Source organism: Fringilla coelebs (genome assembly GCF_963513975.1).
Source record: "Fringilla coelebs genome assembly, chromosome: 25".
Classification (NCBI taxonomy): Eukaryota; Metazoa; Chordata; class Aves; order Passeriformes; family Fringillidae; genus Fringilla; species Fringilla coelebs.
Genome location: NC_140051.1, coordinates 7,437,562 through 7,450,543, shown reverse-complemented (window position 1 = coordinate 7,450,543; position 12,982 = coordinate 7,437,562). Strand labels below are relative to the sequence as shown.

Sequence of the window (12,982 nt, the reverse complement as noted above, 5' to 3'; positions counted from 1 at the left end):
AATCCTCTTGTAAAATCAGTTGGTGATTCATTAGCATCTCATCTTCTAACTGAACTATAAGGAAAAAACCCCACTAAATTATTAAAAATCTGACAGAAGAAAGCAAAAGTGCAGTACATCTCTATTCCCATTAAAACTCACAGGGAAACATTGATAGGCATTTCACACACCCAGCTTTGCAGTTGATCATTCTTTAAAGGTCCTACCTCAGCATCCTGTCTAGTGTATCACTGTGTAATGTATAACTATATAGTGATACACTAGACAGGATGCTGAGGTACCAAAAAGTGCATCACAAATACTGATCCTTCATTTCACTGTCAGGACTAGTGTCAGTAGCCTAAGCCAAGTATAAATTGTAATTTAGGGACGCTGTAAGAGCCCTCCTGAGGCTCTGCAATGTACAGCTGAGAGATAAAAGGCGACCACACATAGTTCTTGTACAGGGAAATAACCCTAAAAAATGTGAATTATCCCTTTAGGATGAGTAATTTTGAAACGCACAGCATCGGGACCTCATTCTTCCATTTCAACTCAACCATTTAACAAACTTGCATAAACTCACTTTTAATGGAGCTGGGGCACAGGACAGGGAACAGGACAACTCAATACCAACACCCGCAAAGCAAGAGAGCCACAAGATCAAGCATCCACTTGCTACAACCATACCAAGAACCACAGGAACAGGGTTTTTGGCACCAAGGCCACTGTCAGGAAACCCGTGAACCCCACAGCTTCCACCTGCAGCAACTGCTGCTACTCGCACCAGGAGCTTCGTGAATGGAACCCCCTCAGGGCAGTGGGGAAGGGGCTAACTTCCCTCAACACCAAGCCTCAGGGCCACCCAGCCAGGAGCCTTGCCCTGTTGGGGCCACACAGACGTCCCAATAGGCCCCCTGGGGCAAGAGAACCTCATGAGGGTGGAACGCCCACAACACACCACACCACTGCACCTCACAGGGTACGCTGGGGCATCTCCACCCACAGCCCCGATACAGTCGCCACGGCCACCAACAGCCAATCCGAAGACGGGGAGAGACGCCCCCTCCCCTAATTAGGCCAATAGGAGGCAGGGGCGAGAGGCATGCGGCCAATCGGCAGACGTCAGTGCCCCCCCTCCCTCACACCGCCCGCTTCCCGCCGCCGCGCCCCCCCCCCCGTCCGCCCCCGCCTGAGGGCAGCGGCGCCATCAGCCCCTAGTGAGAGCGCCCGGCGGCCAGCCGGCCCCAACCACTGAGTGCCGAGGAGGGACACGGCCGGGCGGCTAGGCCAGTCGCTGAGTGGACGAGCCGGGCGGGCCGGGCCGGTCGCCGAGGGAGAGGGAGCTGGGCTGAGCGCGGGGCGAGCGGCCCAGAATTATGGTGGAGAGATGAGACCCCCCACAGTGCTGGGGAGGCAAAACATGGCTCCGGCACCCCCCTGCCTCCCCCCGCCGCTCAGGTGCCGGGGTCCGGACCGTACCACGGAGGGAGGGGGGAACAAGGGTGGGGGCACCCCCTTCTTCCCGTGTCCGGGGCGGGTAGGGGTTCCCGGCTGGGGTGGGGGGGAAGCGGACTGTACCTCTCCCGCGGAGTGTGGGGGGAAGGGAATGAATACGCCCTACTTCCTCTTCCCCCCCCCCCCCCCCGCCCCCCCCCACTGGCGGGAGCGAACGGTTTATCCCGGCCTTGCACCGCCAGCTCTGGGCGCCATCTTGGGTGCAACTAAAACAACAAGTCTAAAACCCCCGGCGGGTCCCCGCGGCGTTCCCGGGCCGCGCTGCCCTCCCGGACCGTCCCATCGCGTTACCTGAGGGGGTCTTGTGCGGGCGCCGCGCCCCGGCCGGTGCCGTCGGCCCCGCGGCGGCCCCGAACCCCCCCACCTGTCCTCACCTCACAATGGTAGCTGCAGAGCGGGAGGGGGGTGGCCGCCCGGGCCTCATTACCATAATCTGCCTGGCAACCAGCCGCGGCCTCGCGCGCTGATTGGCTGAAACTTCTCCGCCAGCCACAGTGGGGCACAGAATTCCCCAAGGAAAGGTTTAGAGCGCCCAGGTCAGGGGGCTGGGGCGCCGGGAGAGGACACGACACACACCCCGATCCGCAGAGGGGGGAGTGGGGAGTTGGGGGGGGGGGGGGGGGTCCTCTGCCCAGGTTTTTACTCTCACCTTTGGCTGCTGGCGGCCAATCAGAGCCCCTCTCTCATCCCCTCCAGGGATATCTCCGCCAATCAAGGCGCGCTTTTCATCGCGGCGCTCCGCCCCCGCACTGGGGGTGTGAGCGCCGCCTGCAGTGCCCCCTGCTGTGGGGGTGGGGTGCGCCCCCTGGTGGCCGGAAGGGCCAGGGCGGTGACACCTCCGACGTCCCTGACTCGGAATTTCCCTGCACAGGTGGGGCCGGGCCGATCACCCGCTCTCTTCTGGAGGAGGAGGTGGCTCCCAAACTTCTCGTGGAATTCCATCCGCAGTCCTTTGCAGGCCCTTCAGCACTATCTGACAGCCCCTTGGAGCATAATTACCTAAAATTGTGTCAAAACCAGTGGATTCCACTTAAAGCTGAAACGTGAGCTATTAATATCTGTTGAAGGTCAACCCATGAGGAAATGACCACTAAAGGGCTCCTTCTGCCTAAAACGTCCCTAAATAGTGCTCTAACTTAATTTTTTTCATGGTACATGTGTCTGAGTCCTGAATGTCTGCTGAAAGAAGGATAATACTATTGTTCAAAAATGTAACTCATTGGTCATTCCAGTGCGGTTACTGCCATATTTGTGTTTAGTATTTATCTATTTGTATTATGGTGGCAAGGAAAAACATCCCTTTCTTATCACTCATATGCCATTAAGACACACTCTGGTAGGTCTTTAATCAAGTAGCTCAGTAGATATTTAAGCCAGACAATCCCTGTGTTTAGGACCTTTTCGTTTTATTCTAAATGGCTTCATGGATTGTATGTAAACCACTGTTCACTGCAGTGTGGGCAGCTACAGATCCCTCAATGCGCCGTGGTGGCCAAAAGCCCAGGAGGACAGGTAGGAGAAATTTGGATTAAATATTAACACTACTTTTACAGAACTGGTTTTGCTCAGTCTCTGTGCTGGGAGAACAGCAAGAGGGTAAGATCTTGGTGCCATTATATGTAACTCTCCATTAGATCCATCCTTTTAAGGCCTGGACTAGTCTTTTAAATCAAGAGGTGCTGTTGTAAATTGAAATCATCCCGTTGTGCTGACCCCCTTCCATGAGCAATCAAAATTTCAAAAACAGCCCACAGAGATACAAATTTTCTAAATTGTGTTTATGAACTTGATATTAAAATGTTAGATATGGGTTTTAAACCTCAAGTCGACAAAATTAGTTTAATTTAGAAGTTTGTTCATTTTTTTCCCCCGTAGCTATACTTCTTTACATCTCTGGGCAGTTCTCTTAATTTAAATTACGGGACCCATGGAACCAATTTATTTCTCTGTCCATAGAACTAGCTTCAATTTCTTTATACCGTACTGAAACTTCAGGATAACAAGGAAACACATAAAAGCAATCAAAACTGCTTTATTTCTTATAAATTTTAAAACGTGCATGTGTTACTTTTTAAAAAAAAATCAAAGTGCATTTTTATTTACGTTTTCCAAAAGTCTCCCTAACATTTTTGAAGACTTGGTGGCTCTACCACAAGAAATATAGTCCCATGGTGGAATACAGAACAGTGCCCTTTCCCGAAACAGGGCTCACATTGAAAGTTGTTCCACAGGTTTTTATTTCCCTTTGTAGTCAAATCAGTGCAAGTTTGCTGTGGATGCACCAAAGCTGCCAGATGCTGGTCTGATTCATCCCCTGCAGTATCTGGCATCTGATGTAATGCCTATTGTAATTCCCACATTTGATGTGTTGTTTCTGATGCTCCAGCACAGGCTTTGTTTCCCCCACAGCCTTGTGCTGGCAGAGAGAGAGGCCTTCACATGAGGTTAATTTATTTATTTCTAATATGCATAGTTCAAGTGAACTACATGAAATACCCCTCTTCACCTCCAGTCTGGAAGGTGCTGTAACCCTCCTGAAAATCCTTTCCCTGTTCAGCTCCCAGACTATCAGATCCATGTCTCCATCCCTGCATCATCTCATTTGGATGCTGCTGCAGCAATTTCTCTCATCTGACAGAAACCAGTTCTGTCTCTTCCCTCTGGTGACTCCAACGTTAATTTTTCTACTAGTTCCCAGATGGAAGCAAGGGTACTGACTGGCTTCTCCCCCCTTTTCAGATTCCAGGTGGAAAAGCACACTGGAACTCCACCCCACTTAATTTACTTATGAATATCTTTCTGCCCTTTTTTCCTTGGACCTCCTCACCCCTTCTTTTCACCTAGAAAAACCATAGCAAAACCTAGGAAAAAAGTCTCTGCCATAAAAACAAGCCTCCTGTACCTGGACCCTACTCCCTAAAGCTGCTCCCCAAGCCTCTCTGAGACCTCTAGACAGATTTTCTGGTTTTTCCCCATCCATATGGATGTTTCAGGTTTTGTTTGGGTTATTGGATTTTTCTCCATGACATAATCCCATTTTGAGGAACATATAGATTAAATATGACAAAGAAAAATGCTCAAGTGCTCTAAACTCATTTGAGTTATAGAAGCAGCCATTGCCTCCCTGGCCCGGGTGACCTCCCAGTCTCATTCTGTGCATGACAAGTAGATACTTAGGTCTAGAGTCCCACATTAAACTGCACATGGAATTGGGCTATGCTTTGTGGCACCCACTTCCCACCCCCACGCAAGTCAGCAGCTGGCTGTGATTTAAAACTCCAGTTGAGAAGATGGAAAAACTTCAGCTCTGTCCCTGTGTCTGTTACATAGTGCTAAATTATAATGAAATTGAAATGTGATTACTTTTCCATCCTGCACAGAGAATACAAAACATGAATTCACTAGTTTAGAGTAAGCCACAATAAATTTAATTAAAGTGGCCTCATGTAAAACACATACAAATAAAATAAAGTTGTTTTATTTTGGTTCTCAGGATCACTCCTCCCCAAAAAAATTGGTCTGTCTTTTTTTTTAAACATGCTGAATTAATCCCTTTAACTGCTAGAAAAATATTGACTAAAACAAGTTTGAGGGTGTTGTAATAGTATCTACATCAACTCAAAAATTTAAATTTTATTTTAAATGAAAAACATACCATTAACTGAAGCATTTCACCTCATACATTCACAATTGGCTCTCTTTTTGCCTGATTTGTCCTCAACCAAGTGCCATTTATCCTCCAATTGTTAATAATAAAGAGGCACAAAAATAAGCCAGGAAACAACTTGCTTTATCACCCCGCCTCTGCGTGCCCCCCCCCCCCCCCCCATCCATTTTCACTGGTCATTTGGTAAAAGATACAGCAAGTTTTAGGAAAAAGCAGCTTTTCAGTTCACTTAAAATCTATTTAGCGAAGTTCTGCTGGGGTGTTAGGATAGGAAAAGTAAGTCCTGATGCCAAAATGCCTGCAGGGAAAATATTTTGCCACTTGCACACCAAAATCTCCCTGACTCCATTAGAACAATATTTATAAAGGCAGCTGCTGCTCATGATGATGCCTTGACATCCCATGGCTTTAAGGAGACAAATCATCTGGGAGTTTGGCATATCACAACTTTTGCTGCAAACTGTCTCTTTGCAAGATTCTGCAGGGTTAGAAAGGGATTTTTCCTTCTTGTGCTCATCGGCTCCTGTGGAGCCCCAGCCTTTCCTCAGGCAGCATATCCTGGTTCCAGTCAGACCAGTTTAGGTAAGTACAGTAACTCCAGTGCAACCCAATTCTTCTCTGCATTGTCAGACTTGTTCATTCTTGGAGCATTTCCCAGAAATCTGTGCTGGACAAATGTAGTTCACTTTCAAATCCAGGTCAGCTACTTCTTTATCTGGGATTATTGTTAATTTAGTGCACACATTTCTTCTCTGGGAAGGATCTCAGCTACCATGATCCTGCCAGCACCCAACACTACCAGCTGATTTCCTGCTGGAGTTCAGATGTCTCCATGACCCAGCCCTGGTTGTGTAGAAGCCTTGTCATTAGCAAGAAATAATTTGTACATCAACTGCAAAGCAAACATAGAAGGTGTTTGGGTTTCCTTCCCATTAATCAGGCCCAGAATGACTCAGGAAACTCTCCATGTTTTTTGATATTTCTGAGTTCACTAGAAAGTTAAATAAAGGTTTAATATTGTCTATTGAAATTATTGCTCTATTTAAAATTATAAAATAATTACTAAAATTATAGTGCATTATACAAGATTTCTAATTTTTACAGAAGATTTGTCTCCAGCACTGGGAAAGGATTTGATACAGCCTTTGACAACCTTTTTCAAAATGTAGTCATGACAATCAGCTTTCCTCCACCTCTTTCAGGAAAGGAGGGATCTTCAGAGATCTTCCTCCTGCTTCTGCATACATTTGGATAGATGAATAAAAGAGGCAACATAAAACCACTTTTAGTAATAACTTGTGATAGATGTTTAGACAGCAGCCACATTTTCTTTATAAAAAAATTGTATTTTGAGATTTAATTTAGTACATGTACTAACTCTAGACTCTGTTTATCTTGGCTTTTTATAGAAGAGCTAAAAGTAAGTCTAGATGGGAAAATTCTATATCCTTTTTCAGGATGTATAAGGATAAAAATATTTTTCTGTCAGATGGTCAGTCTTTCTCCTTCTGCAGAAGTTAGAAATTAGAATTCTGACCTTCTGATGGATGTAGGAGCTGGCAGAGGGTTTCCAAGCTATGTCTCCGTCACAGACACCTCAGTATATAAACTGAGCAGGCTTTCCCTGATGAGAAACTGAGACGTTTGTTCTTGCAGTTTTGAAGAAAGTAGAAACTTCATTGAAGACAAGTTGGTTCTTTTTTCTAAAGTCTATTTCTACTTATTTCATGCCTTTTAAGTAGGGTCTTTATTCTTACCTACAGTGTTTACTCTCCTGATGTGTTTATAGACAGCAGGCACATCCTCATTGATGTTTGTTTTGTCAGACTACACAAACCATGTTTCTTTTGTTTCCTCCTGTCTAGCACATTCCTCATTCCCAGCTGTCTACCCAGCCCCTCTGCTCTAGTGGGGCAAAAGGGCTTTTACAGAGAAGATTTCATTACAGATGATGCAGTTTTAGAAATTGATTGATTTTTAAAGGCAAAAAACATCCCCTGGGATAGCTCCAGCTCTTTAAATGTCTGGATGTCCAAGCTTGTGGAAATACTTACCAGTTCCCATTCCATCCTTCAGCACCTATAGAAGATAACTAAGATTCATCTAGAGATGACATCCAGAGAGCATTCAAAAATAGAGGTCTGCAGGTAAGTTCAAGAGGACAAGGCAAACCTGAGTCCAAAATTAGAATCAAATTTGCATGTCATGATGTAGGCTGGTAATGAAAGTAAGACAAAATCTACAGCAATAGCATGGATTCAAGACCCATAGCCAATTACAGTTGATACTAAGCTAAAGTCCAATACTCCTCTAGAATTACTCAGACAAGAAGCAATGGCCCTAAGCTCGGCTTAAGTAGGACTCCTGGGCTTGGGGCGGGGGCAGTCCAAAGTGAAACTGCTTAGGATCAGGGGGATTTATTAGTGGCCTCTGAAGTCTACCTTAGTGGTGTACTGCTGCTCAGGTAGATCTTAGGCCTGCTTTAGCCATGGGTTCTTGGACAAGTTGGTTTGGCTTTTTTTTCATAAAGGTATAAATCGAGTCTGTCTTAAATCTAATATTTGTATTATTACCTTATTTGTTAACAGCTTATAGGACTGGTGCACAAAAAAGAAAATACAGTTGTGGTTGGATTTTTTTTTCCTAAATTTCAAGCCTTTACTTACCACAGTCTTAAGTTATTCTTTAATTTTTTATCATAACATAACAGCTTATAGGACTGGTGCACAAAAAAGAAAATACAGTTGTGGTTGGATTTTTTTTTTCTAAATTTCAAGCCTTTACTTACCACAGTCTTAAGTTATTCTTTAATTTTTTATCATAACATTTTAAAAATTAGGTCTTTGGAAAGAAAAACACTGCTGACATTTTCTTACAGCGTTCTGGGGTTTTAAGAACACCCCCCTTTATGGCCTGTGGATAGGATTGTGTTGCTTGTCACCACCTTGGGGACAGGAGTGTCCTGTGTGAGTTCTGACCCTGCAGCAGGTGCTGTCTGAGCAGACCCCAGGACTGGTGTCATTTTGGACTACAGTCAAAGTATTTTTGCAGCATGGTTCATTGCAGTCAGATGTGTCCTTCAAGAGAGTAGTTGTCTGGGTAGAAACTCACTGTTTAGTGAGTGATTAGTTTAAAAGGAGAGAATGTTTTCCAACTTAACTGAGTTAGAATTTAAGTATATTCCGCCCACACTGTAGACAGATACATGAATACCTTTGAAAACACCTGGTTTAGGAGAACAGGAGGAATCAAATGGAGCAAGTGCCAGGATTTTTCAGGGAGTTAATGCTGCCTTATCTCTGAAGCTGATAAAAAACAAATGATACCATTCCAGACAGCCATTAAGATTGAAGCTGCGGCTCTGCCTCGGTGCAGATGGCTACAAATAAGAATCTTCTGTAGTCATACAGACAGGAAAAACATAAGAATGTGCTGCTCAGGGGGAAAGCACAGAGCTGCCCAGAGCAAGGAATGCTGGCCAGGTTTCTGCTGTGCTTCAGTCAAACAACTCTGGAGGAAGGATACAGATACTGTAGCCTGGGAAGAAATAACAAATTTGCTTCCTCAAAATCTTTTAGTGAACAGAATATAAGCTTTTGAGCTAGTCTTTTTTCAGGAAATAATCCTCATTGTCAAAGTTCAGGTGATGTTATCCAGGTGCATCCAAATGTACTCCAGGTGTGCCCAGGCACCTGGCAAGCCTGATCCAAAACAAAGGTGTTTTTTTTCAAAGCAGCAGATTTACATGGTTAAGTTATGACAGGACTTGGCCCGTTTCTCTGTTATTATGGAACTGTTAAACTGTTGCTTTGAACTGCTGTAACTCCAGCCTGCACATAAGGGAAAAATTCCAGATTTGCTTGCCTGAGCATGAGGCTGCAGTTTGCAATAAAAGATTTGCTGCAGTTCCAGCTGATAGTGCTAGTGTGTCCTGAATCATGTTGGGTTTGTTCTGCCTTCATTTTGCAGGGATCCCCCTGGAGACTTGTTTCCAGAGTTTTGCTGTTAGAGTATAACTGATATTTCCCAGGGCTCTTCAATCTGTTTGCTTGGGAAGACCGTCTCTAAAGCCAGTACACCCCACTGGCAGCTCAGGTAGGATCTGGACTCTTCTAGTTTATCAAAAGAGCCCAGACTTTGATCCCTGATTTCCAAAATGTGCTGCTTAGTGAATTTGCCTGAATAATAGAGCATGGTAATAGCAATGGCATTTCTCAAAGCAAATGTTGAGTATTTTTAATTAAGAAACTTGGCAGCTGCAGGCCCAGTCCCTCAGAAGCTGATTTTTTCACTGAAATGTCTTTGCCACTGTGGTAAGATTATCTTGAAAGTTATTCTTATAGTTGCTGAGGTATTCAGGAAGGCAAAGAACAGGAATAGGCCTAAGATGACAAGGTCATTTTTCACTACTTGGATCAGCTTGATATGAATTCATCTCTCTGGCAAGCTCTGTTTCACCCAAGAATACCCTAAAAGTTGAATGAGCTTCTTCACATCCTAGTGGTTCTCCTCAACCTCAAAAGGCTGTAAATGCACAGAGAAGAGAAGCTGTGGCTGTCCCATCCCTGGAAGTGTTCACAGCCATGCTGGATGGGGCTTGGAGCAACCTGGTCTAGTGGAAGGTCTTCCCTGCCCATGGAAGGGGTGGAATGAGATGGGCTTTGAGGTCTCTTCCAATCCAAACCATTCTGGGATTTTGTGATTTCCTGTATTCATCTTTGCACTGAATTCCACATCCTGGTTCCCCTTCTCTGCTCTTTCCTCATTAATTCCCTGTAGAATTTTTAGGAACTGTGCTGGCAGTGCCTATTTCTCTTTTTTTCCCATCACTTACCTAGTTTTATTTTTACCTGCTCACTTTCTCTTTTAGTGTAGAAAAAAGTATTTTAAATTTCTATTATTTCATTTAGTGTAGAGCAACTGTAACACTGCAAAACCACATGGAAGGTGTAATTAAGACTAAATGTCAATCCAGTATTTCTGTGACACCTGCTGGGAATTTATCTCCTTTCAAAAAATTTCTCCAGGTTTTATTTCACAGCTGACATGTTGGTTGATAACAGAAATATGAAATAAAAAGGAATGAAAGAGCCCTCTGCTGTACAGAATGCTGACTCCTCTCGGCGTGGAACACTCAATAGTGAATCATGCAATTGTTAAAAAGCTATTGGCAAACATTGGAGTTGAAGGTGGAAAAAAGACATAATGTGCAATACTTTCCCTTCCCTGACTTTAAAGAAACATCTTCCCAATGAAGGTAACAACTTACATAGCCATAAACTCATTTGAATCTTATTTTTCATTGCTGTACTTCTTGGATGCTCCTTTGGTAAATGATTTCCTGCCCCGTGCCAGATGCTGTTTCCATTCACAATGAAGTAACAGTCCTCTGTGAGTGATATCATAGTACCATACCACAGCCCTTATTGTGATTTCTCAAATTTACCACACCGAAATACATTCTTTGTTGATTGTTTGGGGACTTTCAGACCTAGGGTTTGACTGAAGTCAGTCTAACAACAACAACAACAACAAAAGAAAAAAAAGGAAAAAAAAAAAAGGAGAACAGAGCCTGGAGAGTTTGCAATATTCAAGAAAAACATGAAAACAAAAAGAAGGGCAAAACCAAAAGTTTGACTATTTGATACATTCTTGTACAGACAGAGGGAAAGCTTGAAATAAGGCTTGTGTAAGTAATTTTTTTTAGGTTTTGAGGTGGCACAAATATTTAATTACTGACTGCCAAGAGACCTACCCATGTGCTTTTTCTAGATGATCCAGCTGATGCTGGATCAGTACATGGTGTTGGCCAGGGGAAAACCTGGCTTGGGGGCTGCTCCCCTTTTACCCCTTACCCCCCCTATAAAACCCTAACCCTAACCCCCCCCTCATGTGCTTCCTGGCCACAGCTCTGCACCCATGTGCCATAGGAAGTGTATCCAAATACAAATAATTTCTAGATTATCAACCTGATCCCAGGTTTACACCTTTCTAAACATAGACCAGGAACTTTGCAGTTGCCTGCTGTGATCTGTAGTTTTAATCTCATGCTGATGCATTCCATCCTTTGCTGGGATAAGGTTTATGAAAACTGGTGGATCTGTTTTTGCCAGTGTCTGTGTGCATAGAAGTGATTCTTTTGAAGAGTTATGTAAAGATATATATTCCAGGAGACAGAACAAATTGAAGGAATCTGGTTGAGTTACTTAAGGCCTGATCATGCAAGGAGTGGAACACTCTGAATTTTAACTACAGATTAGAGCATTTGCATCACCAGGTCCCTGTAAGGTTGCAGAGGTGTATCTGTGTGTGTATATGTGTTTAAGCATAAACTGATCTAAGGACATAATTATATATGCTTATTTTCTCCCCCGTTAGAAGTAAAATGATAGCTGTGAAAAAGAAAGGGAGATGGAAGACTTTTGCAATTGGTTAGTGAACATTGATTAAACATCTTTGCTAAGCAGCTATTTTTTTTTTATTGCTTTTTAGCCTTCCCAGTTGACAAAGAATTGGCAAATGGGTCTGTCATCCAGCTGTATTTTCAGTAAGTATGAAAAAGGTCTTGTTAGACATCTTAACAGAAATGAGGGTGTTATTTATCATACCCAGTAAAATATTGATGTGTTTAAATATGCTGATCTATGAGATTTTAGAAAATACAAAACCTGGTCAAATTTTGCTCTTATTGTTGTCCACTGAGAGTGTGCCAAGTAGTACACTGAGGAAGAATTTAGCCAAAAGGACTAAAGGAGGGAAACTTTCCAAAAGGAGGGAAACTATTAAAATACAGATAAATGAAGATGTCTGCTGACCCTAAGAATCTGCATTCATGTGGCAAAGGATTCATTCTCACACTGCAGTGCTTTCTGATATATATTTTTGTATCATCATTTTCCATTTTAAATTAAGCTCTTAAATCCTAAAGGGGAATTAACTACCAGCCATTTGCATTTTAAAGTGAAAACTCAAACCTCAATAGAGTGCTCTACTTAAGACTCCTTTTCTGTAACTTAGCCAATGAGCTACATTTTGGTGGAGACCTTTGGGGAGTCAACCAAGTGACTGGGACAAGGCAGGAAGGCCTAGAGTTGGAGGAAGCCTTGTAATTTGCTTCCAAAAACACTGAATACACTGATATCGATGTGAAGCTTTCCTTCAAAATGGTGTTTTTTATTATTGTGGGGGCAAAATGTCTTTAATGTTGGGGGAGAAAAGGGATCTTCAAGCCTTGGCAAGCTTTGAGTGGCAAAAAACACAGGCTGTTCTGTCTTCCTATGAGGGAAAATCATGGTAAAAAAAAAGGAGCAACTTCAAATTCAGCCTTTTGTAAGATATGGGAAAAGACTATTGGAAAGTCGCAGGACAAGGACTTTGTTAAAGATCTCTCAGGAGCTGACTCAGCTTCTGAGAAAATGTGATTCAGAAAGAGGCTGTTCTTCCCCTCAGGCCATGGGTTTGGGGTGGAAGTTGTAGGCGGTCCCCTCCTTCCCCTTGGAGACACTGTGATTCAGCTTCTACTTACATGTCCTAGTTCTTTTCAGCTGTGTCCTGCTCTTTGCCTTTATTCAACTGACACTGACTTCAAATGCATGTATTTCTGTATTTCTTATCACCAAGAGAACCTGTATTCAAACTTCTTGCTGCTTTAGGAGTTTAAAACCTGCCAAAGCACTGCTACGTCTCAGTTCTTATGGCCCTCCAAAGAACTCTATTTCAAAGGTTATAAAAACCCTGGAGCACAATATGAAGCCTCTCTCTTGAATGAGTTTGTAAGTCAATAGGGCTGTAGAGCTCTGGCTATATTTGGGGCACTGA

General features: G+C 43.7%; 1 protein-coding gene across 2 annotated transcripts in view; it reads right to left on the bottom strand.

Moving 5' to 3' along the window:
• PRDM10 (PR/SET domain 10) overlaps positions 1 to 1,906 on the bottom strand; it is a 45,128-nt gene extending 43,222 nt beyond the window's left edge. The window contains exon 1 of one of the 2 annotated variants that reach the window (XM_084221410.1): positions 1,789 to 1,906. The gene's annotated coding sequence lies outside the window, so the exon portion shown is untranslated. The remainder of the gene's footprint in view (positions 1 to 1,788) is intronic. The other variant, XM_084221412.1, reaches the window with a different exon arrangement.
• Between the last annotated feature and the right edge of the window lie 11,076 nt (positions 1,907 to 12,982).